General features: G+C 38.7%; 1 protein-coding gene across 1 annotated transcript in view; it reads right to left on the reverse strand.

The window, feature by feature from the left end:
* The window catches only part of grid2 (glutamate receptor, ionotropic, delta 2), a 537,845-nt gene that overhangs the window by 123,272 nt on the left and 401,143 nt on the right, over positions 1-13,430 (reverse strand). The window lies entirely within an intron of this gene.

Here is a 13,430-nt window from a genome sequence, read left to right on the forward strand (position 1 = left end):
AATTGCATCATAAAGTTCCAGTCTTTTTCCCTGCACCACATTATTTAAGTCCCTAACCATATTTTCTTCATCTATGTGCAGCTTTCTGCTTTCAATAAAATATTGTTTTTAGCTTCAAAGATCAAACTAGCTTGGTTTCCCTGTAGAGAGAGAGAGGCAGTTGGAAAAAAGAGAAGTGATTTAGCTATCTGAACACAAACACAAACACACGTGCGCACACTGTGATACACACAAAGTTGCATGGCGTGATTTATGCTTAGAAGAAAACACAATCACACCAGAGAAGCAGAGGGCATGCTGCAGAGGGAAATATGGGATAATCTATTTTCTAAAGCCTGAAGTTACTGTTGAATGTGAAATTCTTTGCTAATTCTGATCAATTCTCTTATGGGACCAATACTTACAGCAAAGCTTAGCTAAAGTGTTTTCTTTTCTATGCCCTGCCATCTAATTAACATTTCATATCATGCTTGAGGTATTGTTGACCAAATAAATACAATAATTTAATTTACACCCCTGGTAGATTAACTTTCTTTAAATAGGTCAAGAGCAGGTCTTTACCTTTAAATCATGTTCACTACCACAATATGATGACATGGTTGTGGTTGACCAATAGTGGACTGAGATAGTGAAGAAGAAAACAGTCAGTGTATGCATGAGCATGAACAGACTGCTTGATTTACATCTCTCTGACCCCCCTTTTAAGTTTTGTTGAACCTATTAGGTGGGATATATTACATCTTTATAATCCTCATTAGTACAAAGAATCCAGTGACCTCACATAATTCCCAGCACAGCTTCACCCACCTTAAACATGAGCAGAGGTCTCATTCGCTAGCATCAATACACCTGTGAGGGTGTGCAGGGAGTTTAAATATAATGTACAATATTATTCTAATTACCAGCATTGCTCTAAATTCAATGACATGCTGCTTTTCTGTTTGTATTTATGTAAGTCAAACAGACCGCCAGGTAGATTGTACTGTATGTTATCCTTGTTTCAGCCTGGAGGGGGGGATGTGGAGCTAAACTGTGAATATGATTCCTCTCCCACACACAAAACCTGTGGCCCCTATTTTTGTTCTTTCTCTATTTTTAACATGCAGAAAACAGAGGCATTTGTAATCTTCTGGTTCTCTGAGGATGAGCCAACTAACCTTTATTTTATAACACAGAATAACTACTGCTGTGTTCTTATCACTACAATCCCACTGTCAATACGGCCCTTGATCATAGTGTGTGAATGTGTGTATGTACACCCGACTCTATACGCACACACTGCCTGTAACCCATCCTTGTTATCACAGATATGTGTGAATGTGTGTGTGTGCCTACAGTAGGTGAACAAACATGGGAAAGGGGGTGGAGGTGAAGCGGAAAATATAGAAAGGACTCACAAACAAGAGACAGACAGGACACACATGAGAAGGCAAAAGATAACATGAAAAAGGTAGACAGACACCAAGGGCAAGAGAAACAGAGACAGGGAGAGATGAGGAGCAGACAGCAGACAAACAAGATACCGATACGCAGTGAGAGGAGATGATGAGAGACATTGTTAAAGGTGAATTTACAGCACAGCAGCTGTTCTAAGTGCTTGTAAAAATGTGAGCGTGTATAATCAATAAAACATTAGCGGTGCAGCCAAACACCACCAAGAGAGGTTTCCACTTTACATTCTTACCATTCATAATGCCAGCAGGAGACACAAAGTCATATGCACTCATACCATATAAACACTTGACGCAGGCACATGTATCAAATAAGCCAGGAGAAGAAAAACATAAAATAGTATGTACACGCGAGAACAGTGCATAGTTCAAAAGGACAAATACAGCAGTATGTTTTAGACTGGTTAAAAATAAACTATATTTAAAAAAGGAAACATACAAACAAACACAGACAACAAATGATGTTTTGTAATTCACTTTTACAACAACTATAATCAGTAGCATCACCTGTCTTCACATGGAAATGACAAGTTAAATTACATTACATAACTGTGATTGATGTGGATGTGTTTCACAATTACAGTATCACATATATAAGCTCTCCAGGAAGCATTTACATGTAAGAGTAAATGCATATAAGCAACAATTATGACAAACATATAAATTGTGAGCACAAAATAAACAAGCCACATGGATATAAGACACACTCATATGCCTGTGTCTTGTCTGTCCTTCGGTAACATGCAAGGGATAAACATGATGGAAACTATGGTTGGCACACCCCTAGCACCAATAGAGTTCAATAAAACAAACTAAACATAAATAAATAAATAAACAAACAAACATCAATCTAATGCAATCTATTGTAAGTTCTATGACAGCAACGTTTAGTTTGGAGTTAGAGAAACAGTATACTCCATCACCAGAGTTTTTGAGTGGGAACAGGGGAATTATTTCGATTGAAAAGTGAAAAGAGGGAAGGATAAATAAAACATGACAAATGCAAATTGAAGTGGGTGTTGCAGTGCAGTTCGTGTTGTTCCCCTATCTGCCTACTGAGTTGTTTACTTCCTGAAATCTTGACCCTGTCTTTTGATAGTATGGCTTATTTATGGCACAGCCCTGGGGAAAAAGTAATGAATAGCCACATGTAAGTAAGTGAACTAGGCATGCACACCTGCCACAGCACGCTGTATTCTAAGCCGGTGTTGAGCAGTCCAGCTGTATGGCACTTAGCCTGACTCTTATACTTTAAGCACGTGTGAATGGATATGGATAAAATTGACATATAATGACATAGTTACAAAATCAAATTGCTGCAGTTTCCTTTTTAATAGATTCTGCAGTACCTCTTTAAGACACAAATTGTCAGTTTACCCTCAAGCAAGGCACTTACTTTTGACTCCTTTGCACTGCATAAATAAAACAAGAGCTCTAAAGGAATACCTGAAAACTATATTGGTCTCTATGAAACCAGCTATCAGTCAGTAAGAAAACATCTGTTTTAATTTTAGATGAAGTGATAAATCCCTACCATCAGTCAATGAGAAAACATCTGTTTTAGTTTTAGATGAGGTGATAAATCCCTTAGCTACACTGAGCAAAGTTAAGACAGCAGTTTGCAGATCTGAAAACCGAATATCAAAGAAAATTCAGCAATGAAAATCCAGGAATGGCTCATAATGAAGGTAGTTTGTGCTGTGTTTCCCAGTGTTATATGTCTATAAGATGAGGAAAAACACATCAATCAGCATCACTGAGCACTTCTGTAATCACAGGGGCCATCCATCAGGGCCAGGTTGGCTTTTTAGCAGCCATTAGGTAAACGCATGTGACTTCACTCAATGATTCACACACAGCAATGCACACTAATACACACATATTCTGCAGTAGAGACACGTCTAATTTCATTTCCTCACTCTCGCCATGGATTGGCATAATACCTTGTGAATTTTCAGTGGGATGGTTCAATGACTTAATGACTCATTGCCAGACACAGAGATAAAAGCCCAATTTCTGGAGCTGGAAATTATGGTGAATTTTGAAATGAATATGAGAAATATTACCCAAATTGCTTGCCCGTTGTAAGCATGTACTGTATTGAAGGGCATTGATGCTGTGTCACCAGCCATATTACTAGAAATATTATTCAGCATTATTACAGGCCTACATAATGCATGTTTGTAATCCATGCTTAGAAACATAATATATTCCCCTTAGAAAATAATATTTGTATCCATTATATTTCTATCCACTATAGACTCTTATAAGTTGTGCATAGAAATGGCAACATTGCTGCAATTTCTTGGTCACCTATAGTAGTTACTAAAAGCCATAGCAAACACATAATGTCCTCCTTGAACATAGGGTATCTGAATTTCCATTTTACAGACCAACTTACAAGCATGAGAGGATTTATTTTAATCATTACTATGGATGAAGAATGAAAGAGGAATGAGAGGAAAGACAGCAAAAGAGAGAGAGAGAGAAGAGATAGTAAGTCAAAATGAAATGAAATAACCTCTCTGCAATATTACAACAAAATTGGCTGTGCTACATTATCTGAATATCAATATTTCCACTCTATATTTATATTGTTTTGACTTCCATATAATAGGGAAGTGTGAAGGCAGCCTTGCAAGTGCATGTGGACATGCACATGAGTCAGGAGCTAAAATGGCAGCCTGGCTAGCAGAGTGGCCCACTGCTTCTGCTTATCTCCACAGCTCCAGATAAGGGCTCATTTCCCCCCGACAGTATGAAATAAATGTGCATTTGTGGGTGTGTGTGCGTGTGTGTGTGTGTGTGTGCATGTTAAGTGGATGACCCACTGTGTCTAGACCATTTCCATGTAGACAGAGGCTTCAAAACACTACTATTAGCTTCCCACTATGCCCTTATTCCTATGCATCTCCTTTTCCTTTCTTTATTTCCCTATGTCGTTCATTTAGTGCTCTCTGAACAGTCTTTCTGGCTTTCTTTTCTGTCTTACTGTTAACCCAACTGTGTTTTTTCTGTCTGTGTCTGAAATTCCATCCGCTCTCTAATCTTACCACTGTTTTCTCTGCAACAGTATTAGTTAATTTATTCACCTTGATCAGATTCACCCACATTTTCTTGTGTGCATGCATCCAGCGCAAATACTGTATGGATTGTACTGTACTGTATTTATACAGTAAGACTTCAATATCATCACAAATTACACAGATCACTTTTATGCTAATGTTATATTAAAATTGATTAGCAAATTAAGCTAATGCTACAGTAGTTCCAAATGCCACAACAATTGAATTATCTGCTGACAGCCTACATTTAGTTTAACTATACATAATTTAGATAAATGCCCCACACAGGTCACACCAAGTACACATAGTCTACACATTCATGGGTGATGATATAACTGAAGCAAAACCAATGCAACACAGGCCTCATTCATACTCAACTAACAGATTACAAAGAAAACAGGAACCAAAACGGCAATGGGTTGTAAACAGTCTCCTGCTAAGCTAACCCAGCTAGCATTACCTTTACAGGGAGCCTCTAGTGCTAGCTTCTTTGCCTATCAAGAAATGTCCATCAGTTACTGTATTAAAAAAGAAAACAACTCTGACTCACAGGCATTTTAATGATGGATAAAATTAAAAGAAAAAAAAACAACTCATTCAATTTTGATGTTTGTAAAGCCATTATGAAATACATGTGGGTATTAAAATGTTTTTACAGTCATCATTTGTGCTCCTTTTTGCAGTCATTAAAATCCTCACGTCTATTGTGATGGCAATAAACAGAAAAACAATCCAGCACGTTGCATTGTTAAATTGTTGCTTTAATGTTTTAGGCTATGTGGTTCTCAGGAGGAATCACTGTTGCATCTGTAAGAGTAAACAGCTATTCACGCAAACAATGTGATATAAATAAGTGTTGATTTATGCATATCATTCTCACAAGCTGCAGATGTCATTTTGCAGAAGTGATAAGTGAGATTTTGTAAGTCTCACAGCGGGGTATTATGTTTTCATCACGACTTGATGTTAGTTCACGTTGTTCATTGTCATTTGTTTTCATTAACTTTTTCTTTCCTTTTTTTGTGCAAACTTTGCAACTAATTTCCATGTTTTTTTTTCCTTTAGGGAACCAAAGGGAATGATGGTTTGTACCAGTAGATTCATTTGTCCACCTGTGTTTTGTCAACATAATACAACTTTTTTTAACTAGAATTTGTAATTAAGCAATATAGTCAATATATTTATATTTTAGTAAATAGGAGGAAAAAATTAGATCAAAACACATCACAGACACTAAAAATGTATTCATTGTCACAGTATTATTGTTCTGACTTGACAAACCGCCTACATTTTTATCACACTGAAAAAAGAGTATGTACATCAGTCATCTTCCCACCTACCCCCTGCAATGTGGCCAACTGACACTAAAAAAAAAGATAGAAAAAAGAAGCTTTATTGTCATTGCACACAAGATACAATGACATTTCGTTTGGCATCAATCCTTGTAGCAGCTACAATCAGTATAAATATAAATAAATATGTATTCAAATAAATAACAACGTATCTAAAAATATGTATAAAAATCAAGTAATAACAAGAACAAGAACAAGAACAAGTTAAAGTGCAGGTAAAATTGCAGTATGTTCATGGTTCCTGTAGCAGTCTCTTCACCACCATGGGGAAGAAGTTGTGTTTGAGTCTGTTTGTACAGGCTTGTATTATTCTGAGCCTGCCAGACGGGAGTCTGGTGAACAGAGAATGACCTGGGTGAGTGGGATCATTCTGTATCTTTTTGGCCCGTCGGAGGAGACGTCTCGAGTAGATCTCATCTAGGCGTGGGAGTGGGGAGCCAACGATCCACTGAGCTGTCTTGATGACTTTATTCAGCCGTCTCCTCTCTGCTGCAGTGCAGCTGGCGTACCACACCAGGCATCCGAAAGTAAAGACACTGTCCATTGTGCAGTGGTAGAAGTTCCTCAGCAAAGGTGGAGGGAGTTTGCTCCTCCTCAGCGTTCTTAGAAAGAAGAGACGCTGCTGGAATTTTTTGATGATGTGGGTGGTGTTCACAGTCCAGCCTAGGTCCTTCGAGATGTGCAGGCCGAGGAACTTGAAATCCGTGACACACTCCACCTCCTCCCTGTTGATGCTCAGGCCAGAGTGCAGTGTGGTCCTTGACTTCTGGAAATCAGTGATAATTTCTTCAGTCTTCCTGGTGTTGAGGTTGAGGTGGTTATCACTGCACCAGGCAACCAGCGTCTGGACCTCCTCTCTGTATGGTGCCTCATCATTGTTGCTGATCAGTCCTACAACGGTTGTGTCGTCGACATATTAGATAAGGGTGTTGGAGCCATGGATGGCGACACCGTCGTGGGTGTACAGCGTGAACAGGACTGGACTCAAGACGCAGCCCTGAGGAACACCAGTGTTGAGGACGATGGTGGAGGACGATGGTAGAGGATGTAGAGTGTTGGGGATGTGACTTGCTGGGGTCTCCTCTCTGCTCTGACTGCAGCTATGGGACTGCTGCGCAAGGCTACTGTGAACCTGACCGCCTGTGAGTGCTTTGGGACAGGGGAGGGGCTCACGACAGCACCCGCTGCTCGTTGAGGACAGTAACTGAAGTGTGATAGGTGCTTTCATGTCCAAAGCCTCCAAAACATCAGAAAACTCTCCCATAACACCAGAAAAGGTGGCTAGATTTGCCGCTAGTCGCTTTTGAGAAAAAAAGTTGCTAAAATTTTGAACCAACCTGTGACGCTGTCTGTTTTAATCGGTAGACTTGAAAAGAAACTGTGTGGTTGATTTGTTTGTGTGTTATAATAGTCCAACCGCTTTCATTTCGACATGGGGGGAATCTGCAGCATCATTCTCTGTCAGTGAATCCTTGATCTTTCGTGATTTTTTTCACCCTCTCGTCTTGTGCTTGCGCCCCCCGGGAGCTACAGTATAGCCTAAAAGGCACCTCACAATCACTAAAAGGTGCCCCAGAGGCCTCATGCATCTCTCACTTTCTGTCCTTGTGGTAAACATCAAGGCAAATTTTGCAACAAACTGTGACTTTTGACCTAAATATTATATGACTTATAGAAACCCAAAACACAATCAATATCAGGTGACATTTTGGAGCAAAGGAGCTGGGAACAGTGCTTGCAACACTGGCAGAGATTAGCAGCTGTGATAAAAATCAATACACACTGAAAATTGTAAAGAGTAAAACTATCAAAAACTATGAATAAATGTCAACAATATGTATCATATATCTACATTTCTGTTCTACACTGCCTAAAATTCCTGCTTGTAGACAAAAAAGCAACTCCTCGTGAAACAGGACCTAGGCAATTGCCTTATTAGCTGCCACACTTCCCCTCACACAACACCATCAGCTCCACCAGCGGGGGGAGAGATTCGATTTTGGGCTTTATGCAGTGCAATATTGTAGGCTACACTTACCTCCTACTGTACTGTATTTATTTTATCTCCACAAACAGCTTGGAAAATAAAAAATGATTTTCCACCCCTCAATTCATAAACTATTTCTTTTTTTTACTGTGCTAACCTTGTTTCATCTGTCAAACCCTGGTGTGTCCCTTCCATCCTCTGTAACACTCCCTCTGTCATCTCTGCCAAATGCTCATATGTCTACCATTGCAGTAAAGAGACAGTAGCCAGGCATGAACATAGACAAGCTGCTGAGCAGTTTCACTACCCCGGTTTCCCACTCCCTCCTCTGATGCCCCCCCCCCACTCACACAAACACACACACACACACACACACACACACACACACACACTCTCTCTCTTTCTCCCTTGCTGATGAGCAACATGTGTGAAAGTGCAGGCTCCAAACAGCTTGCAAACTGAGCCTTCCTTCTGTCCTCTCCCCTCTCTTCCTTTACTCCAATCCCTCTTCTAATTCTTTTTAGCCCACAGACCCTTTCTACATCCCTCCCTCTGTGTCACCATCATTTAACACAGAGGGGACAGCTTGTTGCAGCAAGCAGTCCAGGCTGCACAACTATAAGCGCTCTGCATCACCGGCTGCCTAATCTCCACCGTATGGTCTGTGTGCCCATCCACCCTGCTACTCCATGAAAAGTAGTTCCCTTCAAAGTGTTTAGCTTCTATTCTGTTCTATTCTGCGGACTGGTTTTAGAGAAACAAATTAACACAATATATATTTGAATGCATGTCTATCCTGTATCCATTTCTGTCTGTCTCACTTAATTTCACACACTATTTGCTTAATTCATGCACTTTTGACACACTCGCTTTAATAGTTTTGTTCTAACTTATTGGTATGATGAAATTATAAAGGATAAAAAAATAAGTATGCCCTATTATAATTGTGTTTTTATAATAAGACTACTACCTGGAAAGCAATTATATTTGAAAAAGTCACTCAGGTAAAGTTCTGCCCAACTGCCTGCTTTCCTAATAGAATTGGATTTCAGGAAAACAATTAGAACAGCAAAAGCAATATTGCTTGCAAATTGCTGATAAACTGTATAATATGCAAGCTATTAATATAAAAGGAAACATGGTCCAACCAGAAAGGGTTGCTGTTTTTTCTCCACCAGTGTCGCATTATCTCTTCAATACACAGAAAAAAAGCTGTACAATTTTAAAATGATTCAAAACTCCACAGAGCAACTATAAATGAATGACATTATTTCCCTTTCTCACAAAACTATACACCAAGAGGGAAAATGAGTGTACACAAATTGAGCGGATGACTGAAACCTTTAGTTCACCCATAATATAATACATAACCTAATGATAATTAGACATTCACAAAATAATGATTAAATAAAATGAAATGCAAATCTTTAGCTCCTCCATGATCTGAAGATAGATAGGAATTTGACTACAGCTTTGGGTATGAGTTAATTTTCATTCTGAACGGATTTTGCCTCCAGAAAGTCACCTCAGGTACTGTTACTGTCATTCAATCATTTAACTGCCTTTTGAGGAACTCCACAAGGTAACATCAAATGGAATAATAAATTACACTTTGATCTCAAAGAGCCTTACTTTAGACTGATCCTCACCAATTCTGACTGGATTTGCCTATGAGAAAGTGATTAAAGGTCTGATTTATACTTTTTCTTTTAAATACTTTTTTCCCCTATTGGCTAACTAGAAATCCTGTGTAGCTGACACAGCATCTGTTGCCAGCACAAATCTGTAAATAATGCTTGCAAGACAAATTCACACACTAAATCTTACCAACAAATCTCTGGTATTGTACTTGTGCCCTGTAATATTTTATGGTACCCATTTCACTGATTGGCTCTTCGTGACTGGCTGGAGATGATCTAATCAGTGAATATAGAATGAATGAAAGGAAATGCAGAATTTTGGTTCATCACCAGGTCGACAAAGCTTTAGAAAATTGCATATGACCTGCATATGAGGGATGTGGTGACAGCCTGCACATAAAACACAGTCTAGCTACTCTCTCACTCTAGGTAAGATTTTGTGGACTTAATTTCTGATTTTCAATTCCAAGTAAAACTGTCAGTTTAAAACTAAGAGGCATGTCATCACTGACAAGAAGGAATGGAAGAACAAATTCAGCAACCTTTCCAAAGCAGCATTTCAGAAATGTATTTGATTGTACATAAAAGTCATTGCAGTTCCGGATAATAAAAACAACTTATTTTATAATCAATTGTTATTTGGCGTTATCAGTCAATTAGTACATCCATTCAAAATATAGATCTCTTTTTTTATACCGGGAAATTCCTGCAGTCCTACCCAGAGCAGTGTTTTGGGTGAGTAAGGGAACAGGCATACAAATAAATTTAAGTCAGTGTTTGGATTTGGCACAGGTGCAAAACATTACTAAGTTAAAGGTTTGAATGAGGCCTTGCGTGAATATGAAAGTAGCATTTCCCTCCATGCCTTGCCTTGGTGTGCATATGTGAGCATGTAAGAGATGACCAAAAGGAGGGGGAGAATAAAACAAATACATAAGAACAGAGTGAGAGCAGGGATGTCTTAATGGAAGATGATCTGTTCAGGACCTGAATTATGAGACTGTGCAGTCAGTTGTGCTGGAGCACTCATACTGTTTCCTTCTCTCTCCCGCACACACACAAACTCACAGCAGTCTGTACTCATCATTACAATAGTGACAACAACAAGCTTGTTCTGATTTCCCACATGAGCTGCAAGTTGTTTTATTGCTCGTGTGAATTATTGGAAATATGAGTGTGTGTATGTGTATGTGTTGGGGCAGGCTTGATGATCTTTTTATCTCTATATACACACAATTTAAACTTACTTCTTTGATTCAATTTTAAATACCAAACTTCTAATGAGTAAATAACTAAATAATTAAATACTCTGTTATCATTTAATTTAATGTCTCATTTTTTAATTGAATAACAAGGAAATAATTTATCAGTCACTGCCTTACCAAATAAAAATCATGACTGCAATGGAATTTCCAGAACATCTCTTTCAAATCAATTAACCCTTGTGTTTCAATTAATCATAGGAACTGGTAAGACTCACACACACACACACACACACACACACACACACACACACACACACATGTATATATATATATATATACATACATACAAACATTAGGTATTCATATTTTTTACCAACAATACAACATTTGGAATCCCAGGAAATCAACGTTTTTTTAAAAGGCAACATTAGCTGAGCCCTAGTCATTTCAAGCAACACTGAATGCAACAATGATACATTATGCTTATATTATGCATATATAGGTTCCCAATCTGACCTTTTTTGTGTTATTATTATTATCATTATTATTATTATTAAGGCAAGAGAACACAATTTATGTCCATCAACATTATAATGAATAGGATGTAGGCTTAAGATTAGTTTGTGTCCAGCATGCTGCGTGGACTTCATTACATCTGTTGCACCGCTACAGTTATGAAATGCCAAGTTTATTGCCTGTGACTGTGATCCTCATAAGAGTGATATTTTACAAATTTTCATTACATAAGCTAACGAAATTTGTTAAAGTAAGTCATTTGGCGATTTCGAAGTCATTCAGTTTAATTAAGTCTATTCCACGGCTTTGAGCGTGACTTATCACTCAAAATCAACATAACATCTTTAATAGGGCAGGTTAGGCATATTTCTCTTGTTTTATAACAGATACTGTAGACATGATTTTGAAAGCTATTACTGTACCATACCACCAGAGGTGGGAAGTATTTGTACTTCGTTACTGTAGCTACTTAAGTAGATTTTTCAGGTATCTGTACTAGTATTTATTTTCCTGATGACTTTTTATTTTTCTTCCCTACATTTGAACACAAATATGTGGACTTTCTACTCCTTACATTGTTAAAACAGGCTCATTACTTGTTAAATGTATAGGCATCTTACTGGAAACAAAATGTGATATACAAATTAATGTCAAAATGTTTATATAATTTGTGTGTTTGTTTGTCCTGTGTGTGCTTATTACTTGTGCCTTTTCTGCTCTTTGACAGAAGAGGAGAAAGAGGCAGACAGAAAACAAGTGATAATTGGAGAGTAGACCCACTGAAAAGTAAGAGAAACACTTGAGGGGGAAAACAAGAAAGAATGTTCTCTGTCACTTCTTTCACTCTCCACATAGGAAAATGAGGTGAGCGATGTCAGACAGTGCAGTATAATGATGAGCAGATTGATGGAAGGCTGCTGAAGGGTTGACGATCCAGTGGGGAGTACAAGTTTGACCTGATACACGTTACCTGCAAAGTTCTTCTCTTCTGTACTATTAATGAGAAAAAAAGTTCTCAACTTTTTTTTCTCCTGTTGTCTCTTCACTATTCTCCTCAACCATTTCCTACATCATTTCTCCATTACCCCTTTCACACCAAAGCAGTTCCAGTGCTGGTTTGGGGCCAGTGCTTAATTTGGAACCGGTTTTTCCTGTTCACACAGACAAAGAACTGGATCTGGGCTAGAAAAACTGGTTCCAGAGTGGCACCAGTTCTTTGCTGGACTAGAAGAAAGAACTGCTTACATTAGGGGGCAGGGGGCGGGCTTATTGAGGCCAACCACAACAAATAGATAAGGAGTGAATTATCCCTGGAACATTTGACTGATGGCGAAATTCATGCGCTGTGAGTTAGCTGTGCTCTGCCGGCTAACAACCATCTCAATCCTGTTGAGCAGCACAAATACATTGTATGTGCTGTGTTTGGATGTGAGCCAGGGGCAACAGCTGTACAAACGCTAGTCTGCCATTGTTGTTGTTGTTGTTGTTGTTGTTGTTGTTGTTGCTTCGGAGTTGGCGCAAGTCTTTATGGGAAAGCAGCGAACATAACTGGCGTATGCAGTGACGTCATTACGTGGCCCCGCAAGAACCTTGAGCAGTGGGAAAGCACCAGTCCAGCACCAGCGCAAGAACTGCTTTGGTGTGAAAGGGGTACATGTATGCATGGTGTTTGGGACAGGTACAGGCAGGTGAGGCATATGGCTTTATTGAGATATTTAGGTCACTTTGAGTGCCATTTCTCTCCTGTTTCATCTGTTTTAGAAAGTATTCAAACAGATGCATTGAAGAAACAGAGATAACATGCTGTGGCGGATTTCAATATGGGTGGCATGGGCATGTGCACAGATCGCAAGCACAAAATAAAAAAAAAAAGACAATCAAACAAATGCAAGCACACAAAAAAAGCTGACATAATGATGCATGTACAGATGAAGAAGCAAATCCATAGGGACTGTTAAGTGATGTTAAGCACAGCAGGAATAATTTAAAGTAATTGAATACCACTGGGTTATAAATAATACATGCGCATACATGTGGAGTCATTATACATGCACATATATGGTAGATATCATAAAGGAATTGAATGTACATTGAGTCTTGGGTTTTAAACCATCAGAGAAACATGTTCAACATAATTGTACTCTTATCTTAATCACCCTTTTCAATCAATTTTGTGACGGGTATCTAAAAAAGTAAGCCACTAGCATGGACACG

This window comes from Scomber japonicus, chromosome 9 (assembly GCF_027409825.1).
Source record: "Scomber japonicus isolate fScoJap1 chromosome 9, fScoJap1.pri, whole genome shotgun sequence".
NCBI classification, from domain to species: Eukaryota; Metazoa; Chordata; class Actinopteri; order Scombriformes; family Scombridae; genus Scomber; species Scomber japonicus.